Raw genomic sequence first — 13,746 nt, forward strand, 5'->3', positions numbered from 1 at the left:
CGCCAGCCTTTCCCCCTCTGCCAGAGATTTCACCCCTGCAATCGCCAAAACGGTCGATACGCTTCGAGAAAATCCCTCCCCAACCTCGGCTGACTGTCTGATATCTACAAACCAGCTCATGCTGCCGCTCTCCGTCCCTTCGCCTCCGATTCTGGGCCCGCCACAATAAGGGGGAGGCCATGTGGGTTTCCTACAGAGTCGCGTGCTTCTCCCGTCTGGCAGCTAACCGAGCTTTGAATGAGGAATGTTAGCAAACAGAGCTGCTGAATGTTGGATGAATGCTACGCCAGGCAGCCAGTCAGATCGCAGTACCGGGCCCGGGCACATGAATAATGCAAGGAAAAAGAAAAAAAAAAGAAGAGCTCAGCTCCACCTCTTCCCTCTCTGCCGCTGCCTGCCCCTCCTCTTATCCCAGCTCAAAACTCAAATGCCTTCACGGGAGCAAGAGAATTCGACATCTCTACTACTTAACACTCTTGCAATGGAAAATAATTGCAACAGGGGAGTGTAGTCATGCATACGCACGCTATTAGTGCAGATAAGCCCTTGATGCATGCCATTTCTGTCCTCCTGGCTTAAATCTATCCTTTTTTTCAGTCTTTTGTTAGAAACTGGCACCTGTCCTAGAAAAAGCCTGGCCGCTGCTCCACCCTCCTGCTACCCTTTAACTCAAGACTGCCCGTGACAGAGAGGGAAAGAGAGAGAGAGAGAAAGGAGGGTGGGGCAGAGAAGCCAAAGAGAGGGAACGATGTCCACAGATGGAAGGTGGAGGGCACAGCAGATAAGAGCATGGGAAAATAAAGGAGGAGAATTCAAGGTAAATGTTCAGGAAACACGATCCCCGAGGCCAGTCCAACAACGGTCGAACGCGCGCCCTCAGCTTCAGAGGGGAAGGACTTGTGAGGAACAGCAGTGGAGAAGCACGTGGTCAAAAGGGAATGAAGCAAATGCAGAGTCTTTCAAGTCCAGTTACCGACAAATCAGCCGGAGACGTTCCCACAAACAGAAATGAAGAAGAAAGCAGCAAAGCAAAGCCACTTGTTGCACGAGAGCGAGGAAGAGATCTTGCAGAGAGACGAAGTGAGAGCAGGCAGAGGGTTAAAATCCCAGGACTGAGAGTAGAGAAGAATCCCTCCCTCTTTTGGCACAGGGTAGCTAAAGGGGTGGGACCCGCCTGTAGAAATAGCAACAGAGCGTTTTTCCCCTCTCTTTTTTTTTTTTTCCAGAGCTGCAGTGTCCTAGTCTAGCCTCTTGCATGTGGCCGGGACCCAGGGAGAGAAGAAGAGGAGGAGGAGGCGAGGAGCGATGGATAGAAACCGAAGCGGGAGCCAAGAGGGGCGGGAACCCGGAGAGGGAGGGAGACGAGCGCTGTGAGTGGAGGACGAGGAGCTCAGCTGATGATGAAACAGGGGAAGTGTGGGAGCTACGCGTTTTCATCACCGAGTCCGGCGACGTAGTGTCCACGAGGCAAGGCAGGGAGGGGGCTGGAGGTGTCAGGAGCTCCTCTCCTTCAGGAGGACAGTCACAGAAAACTTTCAAATGATTCAAGGATTCATCTTTGACCGAAATACTTCCTTAATCAGTAAAACTTTCCAGGGAGGAAGCAGTGGCGTTGGGGTTATTGAGGCCAGAAAGCACGTGAGCTATGACGGCTCTACTGTCTTTCTTCTTGATCACAGACACATTAATGAGCTGCTCTGACTGATCTGGCATGCGGTCAAATGCAGATAAGCGCCTGGGTGTGACCGCGCCACGCCATGCAATAAAAACGCTTCAATATTAACGTGCCCGACATGTGCCGCGTCTGGACAAGCCCTTCGCCTCGCTGCGAACAGTCCGGCTGTAAGCTAGCTACAAAATGTCGTCCTGCAAGCGTCCAGCTTGACTGTCTCCCACCATTTCTAGTCTGCTCTGTCACGAACCAACAAACAGCTCGGCTCTGAGTGGCGGGGATAATCTTTTTTCAGTTCTTTTAGCACTGGATACCAACCCTCCCTTCTTCCTGTCTCACCTCTGCATCAGCATGCTGAAGGTTACTCATGCCAGTCTGCTGCCCTCCTCCCCCTCTCACTCCACCGCCTCTTTGGAAAACTTCTGTGTCCAAAACGCTGTAATGCCACCGTATCTGCAACAGATTCCCCCATGGCACAAGAAAAAAAAAAAAAAAAGACAACTTCCTCTCTTTTGGAAGCAATTCCCCTCCCCTGCAGTCATCTCTTTCCCAAAAGAAACCAGAACTCCACACAGGCACATTTCCTCCCCTCCCCACCTCTCACCACCACAACCTCTCTCTGCTCTCCCTGAAGTAGCAGCTCTACTAAAGAGAGGGGGAAACTGACTGAGATCTCACATCTCTGAGCAAAACTAAGGCAGTTTTGAGTTAAATCTGCCCTCAGTGCCTTGAGTCTCAGTACAACACGAATCGATCAGTGGGGGAAGTTTGGACAGAGAAGTGAGGGGTTTAATTTGCACGTTCTCGATAGAAGACGAAGAACAGGAGAGCAAGCTAATATGGCTGCCCGGTCTTGGAGGCTGAAAGAAAAAAGACGTTATGTTACGTAGCTGCATGTGTGGCTGGGAGAGAGGGAAAGTCTTCTCTTTACAGCCTTCTGCAGATAAATCTCAACATATCGAACGACGAACAATGCCGAAAAACTAAGTGGGACAAGGATTAGAACCGGGGTTCCACACGGGGAAACGGATCGCTTCACTGCTCTTTTTTGGGGGAACATAAACACACTTGTGTCCCTTGTTGAGAAGAAAAATGGGTCGTGCAACCAAATAGTCGTCGGGTCCCGAACCCCCTGTGACGTCACATCTCGCCACGTCTGGGGAACCAATGGGAATCTCCGCGCGCGCGAAAACGCCACTACAACTGCGTCCTGAATATAAATCGAACAATCGTTCGAGACAAACGCAAGCCTCATCTGTGATCCGTAGAGCTCTCCCTGAGCTCCTTGTGCTCTGTCTCAGACGCTGTTTCTGCTAGTTACTTGTTTACCATCTGACATGTGGCAGGAATTCAAAAAACTTGGCAGAGCCTGTTGCTCCGGGTTCATTCGAGGATACAGCTCTGGTTTTGGCTCGGCTGCCAACTTCTGACACTGAAGCCCTCAACGGCGGCCTCGCCCCTGCAGGAGCGGCCCGCGTAATGCTGCCATTGATGAAACTCCAATATTAACAACCCTCATTTATGACATCTCTATGAGTCTGCAACAACTTTTTTCCCCCCTTCCCCCTACTCTAAGTTAGAGCAATCTGCGCTCAGTGTTAGCATAGATTTCCTAACAGCTTGCTGCATTATTAAGATTTGATAAGCGTGTAAGTTGTGTGCACATTTAAAGGAGGCGAGGAAAGACGAGACAAGCAGTTTTAGGCTTCAACAGTCCCTTGGATCTGCGAGAATTAAAGTAAACAAAAGGGGGATCTGAAAAGACAACTTTGCAAAAACCGACCTACCACAGCCTGTCGGTGTTGCACAACTGAAGTTGCACAGTGGCAACACAGCAGTCAAAATTAACTCCCTCCTGAACTAATACAGAGAAGCTGTTAACTCAGAGGTCCCGTCGGACCCCCCGTGTTGTCACTTCTTTATGAGTCATCCCACAAATCCACAGCCGCAGACGATACCAGCCAACATACAGAACCGCTCACTGCAGCAGGGAAAGCAGATCGGGACTTTGTGGGTATTAAACATAAAGGTACGAATCACAGACGCTAATTATGACAAAGTAACGGAGGAGAAAGTTTTCAACTAATCTATTGCTTTTCCCTAAAAAGGAAAAAAAAAATTTGTTTTTTTTAACTGGATATGGATCAGTTAATGCTGTCATTGTTTTAAGGTTTTCATCTTACAGTTTAAACTGATTTCCATTAACAGGATTGCAAAAAATAAAAATAAAAGCGTTGGAGCGAGCGAACTAGGTTTTCTCCGACTGCTTGAATCATCATGTGCAGCAGGGCTGCTCCGCTCCCATCTGTTGCTGCACACTGCTCGTCAGCTGGCTGAAGGAAGGCTTTTATGCATTTCTCCTGCTAGCAAGAAAGCTAAATTGTTTGTATTTTTTTTTTTAACAGTTGGAAATATTTATAATTAGAAATATTTATGCCAGCGGTCACTCTTATTCAGGATTTATGAGGGGAAGTTTGAGGCAAAGGGAGCAATATTCTGCCAAACAAACACATAAAAGCTATTATTAAATTTAGTGCTCAAGATATTTTCCTTGCTTTTTTTTTTAAACACAGAAGGTAAGAAGAATAATCAATCAGAGATATTTATGGCTTTTATGTTTATTAAGTCCTTTTTCTTTTTTTTTAACTATGGATAAATAAAGAGAAACTTTTTATTTTTAAGAGTGTTTACTGATTTTTTATGTGTTTTGTGTAATTTATTAAATAAAAGATGCAAAAACAAATAAAGAGTCATCACAGTGCTAACTGGACATCAGGGGTAAATTTGCGTTTTAGTTAAAAAAAAATCCAAAGAAGACCTCCAACCAAAAGAGGCAGAGTGTTCTTATATGTCCTGTTCTGCCTTTTTTTTTTGTATTTTAATAACAGTTACTTTTTTTACTCCAGGTTATCATCATGTGAGAATCTTGTAACTTTTTTATCTAAATGTTTTCCAGTAGATAAGTACTGAAAGCTGTGAAGTGAGCAGATCCACGTGGGAGTGTTGGTACAGACATACAGCATTTCAAACACTGATCTGATCCTGCATTGTTAACACTCTCCTGAACTTCCCATGTTGCATATTAAACCTACAGGTTACGACTATCTATACATTAACAGTCTGTCTGTCAGACACACACACACACACTTCCTGCTGTCTGTCAGCGACTAGCGCTGTGGCCCGACTCCCTCTGTGAGGTGGTCCGCCGTGGGGGCCCCTCGGCAGCACGTGCCTTGACAACTTCTCTATTACAGACCTGACCCTAAAGGTCATCCTCTGAAGGGTTCTGAACAAAAGGGCATGACCCCGAGGTCAGAAGTGTAACGCCAGGGGCAGGCCGGGGCCCCGCAGCAAAGAGCGCGTGCTGTTTGCTTTGAAAGGTAAGGATCACTAACATGGAGGCCTAATAAGGATTAAGGGGCCATCTCCTCTGGGATGTCACTCTGGGGCCTCATACATCAGTCTCTATTAACCTCCGTGACCCCTGGTGGCCATTATGGGGCCATAGGTCAAAGCGGCTCACGCTGCTGAGGTGTAAAACCTCAGTCTAGCTTGAGTGCTGCTGATTGCTTGAACAAATTGTTTTTAGGAGATAAGCACCCTGTTGAACAGGACGCTGCCTTCCTTTTACAGACTCCTGCTTGGCAGGGATCGAGTTCAGCCCCAAATAAAAGAATTTAAGGACACAAATTTGTGATGGATTAAAATGAAATCCAGAGAATTTTGTTTTTTTTTAAAGAAAGAAAATAGAAATACTGCAAAGCTTTTGACTAGATTTTTTCCTCCCATTTACAAGAGGAGGCAGGAACGACTCGGTGCACTTTTGATACAGCAGAGCAAGAGTGGATGGAGAAATTTAAAAAAAAAACTCACAAAATGGAGGACAGGAGGAGACAAGATGGTGGACACAGCTATCTGGACAATGCTAATAATAACATGGTCGACTGCTATTAAAAAGAGATCAGCGACATCTTTACATTTCTTACTTTTTCTTAAAGTCCACAACAGAAACACACAGAGCTTCTTTCTAACATGAAGGCCACCAGGTTAACCCTGAAGTCAGAGCTCTGCTGTACTTTTTCCCCTTTTATCTCTCAAAGTTCGAACAGAAAACAAAAGCTGAAAATCTTTTTAAAATGTTCCTAAGGTTTTTTTTTATATGTAATATGATTATGCAGACTCTGAATTGCAATTTTTCTTAAACCAGTCACGACTTTGCGAGCGTTGATTATATTAAAACAAAATACACACAGAAAAAAGGCTGACATCTACGTACGTGTGTGAAAGACTCGAAAGGAAATCTACATTGTAAATTTCAACAATCAGAAATAAAGTTAAACTATAAACTCACTCAAGCTAACAGACTTGCATAAAATGTATCTATTTATTTTAAAAAACAGCCATTTTAAATAAGTTGGTGAACTTAAGGAACCCAATTAGAATAAAAAGAGCAACTCTTTCCCTCTTAATGTTTTTAGTGTGTGTTTTCTTTTTTATTATGCTGAAGGCAGAAAATTAAATTAGAAATCAAACATGACTATAATTGTTTAATAAATGTCATGCATTTACTGAATTCTTTAGTAAATGCATTTTTTTTTTTTTTTACCAAATCAAAAACAATCCATTAAACTTGAAAAATCTGAAAAACGAATAATACTGGGCATTTTTTCTTAAGGAATATATATTTCAGGATTAAAAATATGTAGACAAGTAAATTTTATTAACTGTATCATTTTGGTTATTTTACCCACATTGGATTTTTCTTTTCAAATATGTAAAATGAATTGTACAATGTGCCAGTTTTATTTTTCAAAAACACCTCAGATAGTTTGAAGTGAAACCATAAAAAACCCACCAACAAGAGATTTAGAAAAACTTTTACAAGTCACATTTTAAGCAGATATTTATTTTTCTAATTATTCAACATCACAAATACAAATATTTAGTTTGTTTCTAAACAGTCTATGGATTTGCCAGGGAAAAATAAGTTTTACTTTTGCAATCGAACAAGAAGATAAAACCAAGTGAGCCCTTAATTAGACAAGGTGGCATAAATCTGCCAGATAGAATCTTTTTCACGTGTTCTGCGCAAACACATGACCCTTATCAACGGCGCTGAGCGTTAACTTTGATTTCGACGTGTTTTGCTGACAATCATTAATCCACTCACCTCAGAAAACTGAGCTCGTCTGTGCGGAGGGGAGCCTGCTCTGCAGCACAGCAGAGCAAAGGTTGGAAAAGAGGAGAGGCGAACTGGACCGGTCGCTGGCTGCGGACGACGAGGCGTCCTAAACAGCTTTTTAAAGCTGCCAAGCAGACTATAAATCCAAAGGAAGAAGAAATTTGACAGCCAAGGTGCCTCTTTTATACTGCAGCTCCTCTGAAACCAAATAAGGGGAAGTGATTTGAGGAAAACTGCTGTCCTACTTTCAGCTTCTTTTTCAACTTTAATATGAAAAAGTGTCTCTAATTATGCACAGACTATATAGCTCATCCTAAAACATTTATTAGGATGATATCTATCTCTTTGATGTAGTCTGTAATTATTTTTGTTAATATTGCAAAGTTACACTTCCAACAAAAAACACTAAAGCACTTTAAAGCCTTTAAGACCTTTTTATATGTGATATTTTTCAGGGATAGTATAATTTGTGATATCTAAACATGTAAATTGCAAAAAAGCTTCACAGAAATTAAAATAGGATTTTTTTTTAAACCTTCCACGTCTAACTTACCCCTCATCTCCTCCTTCCAACACACTAAAAGCATCTCCTCCCCTCCTGTCTTGCAGCTACTTACTGCTCTCGTTTTATGCTCCATCCCACATTAATAAATGATTATTTTAGCAGCTCTTTTCGAGCATCAGGCTCTCCAGCGTTCTGCGGCTGCCTGGCACTCTCGCCGAGTGGTGCCACCTTTTAAAACGCTCGGACCTGCTGTTGGTTGGGGTTCAGTGCCACGTCACAGAGCAACCGCAGCCTGGACGGGCCCCGAGTCACCTGGCTCGGCCCGAATTGGAAGGTTTGGGGCCCCGGCCACGCCCACCTCGGACCGGACGCGCCGTGGTTCGTACGAGGGAGGAAGGAGGTGGCGGTGGAGCTGTGAAGGCGGCTTCGACTGGCTCTAACGTGATTTACATCCTGCTGTCCCCATAAAAAATAAATATAAGACACTATCTTTAAACTGAAACGCAGCATGTTAATTTCTGAAAATCATGTTTAGTCACATAAGGATTTAGGAGTTTACTTTGTTTCTCTTATTGAGCACAATAAGAGAATATTGTATATATATATATACAGTGTACCCGTCACACACACACACACACCCACACACACACACACCCCTACACAGAGACATGACGATGAAGCACCCTACAATCTTTAAAAATGAGAAATTCAAAGATGAGCTATTTGCAATTTACCAAACTTGCGTACTAATTTAACCACAGACTCATTTAATAAATTTCAGTTTTTTAACCTGGTTTTTAATAAGAACATTTTTCTAAAGACACAGAAAAATCATAATTATCTCTACCGGACATTGGTATGATATTGAAAGAAAAAAAATAATCACGTGTGGATAGAAACATTTTATCTGTGGATACATTTTAGTCAATCCGAGTCTCTAATTTCAATTTTTAAACACACTCTGAACCTTTATAGGGATTTAGAAACATCAATTTATCATATGCATCTTTTTTCACATGTACAACTGAAACTTTCCATAAATAACTTGCATGTTGTGTTAATAAAGTGTCTGAAAATCATGTAAATTCAACTATATGTGCTAAATATTCCATCTAGTTTGTAACGTTACAAATACCACCACTGTCCTTTTGAGTAGTGACTCTTCTTCTATTAATCTAAATGGTTTTCTTCTCGTCACTAATTTAACTCTTTAACATCTTCCTGTATAAATTGTTGTTCCAGTAAAACTGTTTAGTTAATGCCAGCCATCTATGTAAAAGATTGGCAACTCTGGACATTCAGCAATCATATCTCATTAACTTTTACTTATTGCTACTTTTAAACGTTATTTATTACCTCCTCACTAATGTCTGCTTTCTTGTTCAGCTTATTATGAAATAATACATGCAGTATTTTAGGAAGCACAAGCAGAGGGGCACTTTTAATTTCACTGCACACTATATATAATAATAATAATGATAATAATAAAGCATTCAGTTCTACTCCTGTTAGAGCTTCATGATAAAATATCAGGTTATGTCCTAACATACATAAATGCATTTTAAAAGGCATGTTTCTTTACAGTACAGCAGCCTTCTAACAGTGTAAAGCAATTTATTTCTTCCTATCAAAGATTTGCATTAATGTTTGTATTTGAATAGTTTAGAAACATATTCAGAAACATATCACACAAACATATGATGTTTAAGTTAAAACTGATAAAAAGAAAATGATTAGGACTTTAAATATGTTGAACATTTATTAGTGATTTCTTACATTTTGGCACCATTTTTGTTTAATAAACGACAGCGTGCAGAACGTATGTGTTCTTGTATAGATTACATTTATTTTGAAGTGGGTGATATGATAATAAATTTTGAATAATGTTAAGAAGGGACAATTAGGTACGTCTCTTCACATTCAGCTCTATATACTAGATTTTACATAGCAAAATTTCACTTTAACTGAGTAATACGTTCCTCTATGTTCCAAATTAAATTTTTTTTTGGAGTTAGAGTGTTCAAGACAGAGTGTACTTCAATGTTTTTTATATGCTAGTTGTACTTGAGACAAACTGATTAAACTTTATTTAGAATGGTCCTTTGGGATATTTTTTTTTTATGTGTTTCTTAAGAATAATGAGAATTTTACTGTAAAAAAACATGGTAATAAGATATTTTTGGCATTTCAGCAACGGCTAAATGTCATTCTTTCAGAACCAGGTAAAGATCATATTATTTACAAGCTTAATAAAGTCAACTAAGATATCATTTCTTCAAACAAAGAAAAACTGAACCCATGAATCGCCACTAAAATCGAGTCTCTCTGCTGAAATAAAGCGTTGTTTTATCGTCGCCGCTCTGACTCATTGTCGTTTCCTCTCCACTGTACGGTCCAGTGAGAAGGGAGCACTGACGCTGCCTCGCAGGGGTTAAGATGCTAGCAGTCATGTGCCTGTTGGCTGCAACAAAAGCCTCCCTATGTAGGGTGCATACAGATAGAGCGAGCCCCTTTGTGTGCGGCGTTTCACACGTCGCAGCCTGGGAGCTGCCAGGTCTGGATCTCTGGATCTGTGGGGCCTGGCTGCAAGCCTAGCAAGCAGCTTGAAGCACCTGACCCTGGGCTTTGGCTTTGCCTTTCTTCTGCCCCAGACCCTGGAGGCAAGAGAAGTAGGAGAGGAGGGGTTTGTTGAAAAGATAATGGAAGCGAGGTCCAAATGGTGGGTCGCATGGAGCAACACAAACAGGCAAAACAAGATACGGCAGAGAGCAGAGAGGTGCAGCCGGGCAGGCTGGGATCAGCAGGACAGAAGGGTTTGTAAGCGGGACTCAAACACTGACATGATGTAAGTCAGGGCTCTGGGAAACGGCGTCTAACGCTTGTTAAAACAGGCAGCCTGGAAGCCGTGTGATCAACTAATATGGCATTTTCTCCCCTGCTATTAACGGTGTACGTCCACAACTGCTGCGATATTTACATTATGAGAGTCAAGTCACTGAAGGTGGCTCCTTGTGCTGAATATGCAAGTGTGCACAATGTTTAAACGGGTTACCACCGGGGGCAGACTCATTAAAAATCCATTAAGTTCATATTTAAAGCAGAGAAGAGCTCCTTCCTTATTGGTTCCTCTGTTTTAAGCAATAAACTTACTTGAAGTACACTTTATCGTGTGAAACTCCCTAAATCAAATTTGCTTGTACAAAAAAACAACAACAAAAAAGCTACTATTGTGACATTTTGGGCAAATCTAAATCCTGGTCCCTGTTTCGAAAATATACAACCCTGTCCCCCGCCCCCACCTGTTGCTGTATACTGCTGATCAGATCCCTAAAAGGAAAAAAAACAAACCCTTTGTTCTTTAACAAGACAAACAAATAAGACTGCATTGAAATATTTTATTTATAGAGTATAGAGGAGCAGCGTCAGCTCTCCCCCACCTGTTGCTGCACACTGCCGGTCAGCTAGCTGCAAGGAGCCTGCTTCACTCTATCTTTGCTTACAAGATCTATACTTAGGCCATTTGGAAATATTTTTGATTTCAGAAAACATGGTCAGCCATGATGAGGAAACTTGAGGCACATCACCCATCTCTCTTTAAAAGGTAAAACTATTTTGAATCTACATTCTGCCCGGCAACCAGCAGCAGAATGGCTACGTGGGCCGACCAGTTAACCAGTTCATAGCCGAACTGGTTAACTGGTTTCTCCATAAGCAACAGGAGAGCAAAAGGTTCGCAATAAACATGCTTACTTGAAAACTACGATTAAATGTAGCGGGCGTTTATTATTTTCTGCTTTAAGTTTGTATGTTAGAATCAATTTGCTAAAATATTATAACAATAACAATCGATTGTTGCTGCTTTTCTGTTATGTAGAAAAGTAATTAGATCATGCAACAGAGATGTTTAATGTGCATACACCGTGACACAGAGGAAATGTGGTATTTTTAAATCAAGGTCATCACAGAGAATTGGCACGTTCCTAGAAAGCACCTCTGCACCGAGCAGAAACTCAGCTCTGTATTTGAAATTCACAACTTCACTGAGGTTTACGTCACTAATTACACTCATCAGAAATAATTATCATCCATTTTTTTAAGTAATTATTCCTGAGTGGCCCTCTTGCTTGGCAGATTTACGACAGCAAAAACAAAAGCTGGTGAATGTTTCTCCTTAGAAACAGGTGGATTGTTAGCAAAAGCGTCCAAGAGAAGTAATAAACTTTGAAACAATGAGTGATTCCGGTCGAATAGCTCCCACATATGCTCACCTATTGTTCCGCAACAAGCTATAGGCTATAGGAAATGACACCCATCAGACCTGCTAACCTTCTACAGTCGGTGTGTGAAAGCGAGGTTAGCAGACAAATCAAACCCCCTCTGCTGCTCAGACAAGCTGCTGCCATAAGTTGCATGTTAATTAAACTTTTCAGAGCAGCTCAGAGTGTAAAAGCTTCTGTTTTCTGACCCTACAACCCGCTGTCGCAAATCACACACACACACACACACACCCCCACACACCCACACCCACACCCGTGCAAGAGATGTATACACGCCACATGCTTGGGTTACATATTATCGGGAAGAGCTGGCTGGGCGTCTGACAACCGCGGCGAGGGAGGAGGAAAACAGTTACCCTAGCGTGTTAGTTTTCTGCCAGAGAGTCCCTATTGACCTGTTAAACCTTTGTGACTGGAACAAATGCAAATGGCGATGACTTGTTCACACAAAATACTAAAGAGCCATTCAGATGAGGCCCCGGGCCCACAATGCGGCAGTGGCCGAGCGCTCCGTGGAGGCTGGGCCGGCCCCCAGTCTGAGACACAGAGGCAGAGATTCTTTCTGCCATCGCTGCAGCTCATTGTGGTCGTCTGGTGAAGGGCGATCATGCAGTCCGATTGCTCCTTCTTACACACACACACACACACGCACGTTTACGCCTCTCCTGTAATACAAATAAAATCGTCAACACAACCACACTTTCTTGGACTTTACCCCATAATTATGTCGTATGTGATAATCTGATAGCGTAGTTGTTGACCTGAGCTGCTCCGGTTTTATGAATGACATCGGCTTTCGCAGGGACTCTGACTCAGGGCTTCCTACTGGCTAATATCAACCATTATCACTATCAAGTGAATATACAGTAGACATGATAGAAAAAAGATCAAATATTACCTGTTATATCTATTAAAAATGAAATAACACCTTCAGGTAAAGCACTGATGAGAAAATTCAAGTACATCTTCATATTTTGCATTATGTCGACAATTGAAGCTCAAGTAGGCAGTTGCATTTATTTTTTTAAAGCCAGAGTAGGAAAATAAAAATAGTCTAATGTGTATGTAACGTTATTCTTCCAATGCTTTTATCAGTTTCTAACATGTCTATAAATGTCTTCATGTTCACCATTAAACAAGAAAAAAACAGAAAACAGTGCATGCTTCAATTAAATGAAAAGATCTAAATAACTTCCATGAGTATGATATAAACCATTTTAAATCCTCCACAGTGTATTTGGTAAATGGGTTATGAAAACTTTCAGATGCTTCGTTGCAGATGCAAGTGGAAGGAAGTGAAAGTAAAGCGGGGATATTTCCACTGCCAAAGAGCAACAAGTGTTAAATGTGGCTGCACTGAGCTCCACTAGTTAACTTTCAGAGCAGGGACTCAGGCTGACACGTTTAAACTACTGAAACTGATTTTTAATTACAATTTTTCACAAAAAAGCGGCAGTTTGTTGCCTAGTCGGCTTTGTGATCATAAACTGCTCTGGGTTTTGACAGTAAAGTGCAGTGAGCTCCGGTTCTATAAGACCTGAACCTAATCAGCTGAGTTACTTTTCATGCATCAACAAATAAAGCACAAGAATAACCAAAAAAATATGAAAGCGTTTAAAAAACCATACAGTAAAAAAAAAACATTACTGTATGGTTCGTGTATAAAAAATACAACAGATCAAAAGAAAAGTAACACAAATTTATCTGGAGTAATTAAACTTTTCTGCAAAATGTTCTAAAAATGTACCTGTTGGTAATCCACAACTATTTTTGACAAAACAGCAGAAAATGTTTTATATTAAAGTATAAAAACGATCTTTTGGGTTAAATTAAAACCCTCAGGTGTGAAAATGAGTATTATATGTTCCTCCATAGTTTTCTGATTGTGCTCCAACTCACCAATAAGATGTCGTCTCCGCTCCAACATTGAGTTAACTGGATTTCAGAACGGCGTTATAATGTTAAAAACACAGTTCACCTAAAACACATGAAGTTTTACTATTTATTTCTGTCCGACATTGAAAATTATGGCTGCAAAACAAATTCAGTAAACATTCATCTGGTTCTGCTTTCCTGATGTCTGAAGAAGCTCCTGGCGAACATTAGCTTT

The 13,746-nt window shown here is 41.5% G+C and overlaps 1 protein-coding gene across 1 annotated transcript in view; it reads right to left on the reverse strand.

The window, feature by feature from the left end:
- pparaa (peroxisome proliferator-activated receptor alpha a) overlaps positions 1-13,746 on the reverse strand; it is a 47,595-nt gene that overhangs the window by 21,465 nt on the left and 12,384 nt on the right. The window lies entirely within an intron of this gene.

This window comes from Xiphophorus hellerii, chromosome 17 (assembly GCF_003331165.1).
Source record: "Xiphophorus hellerii strain 12219 chromosome 17, Xiphophorus_hellerii-4.1, whole genome shotgun sequence".
Taxonomy (NCBI): Eukaryota; Metazoa; Chordata; class Actinopteri; order Cyprinodontiformes; family Poeciliidae; genus Xiphophorus; species Xiphophorus hellerii.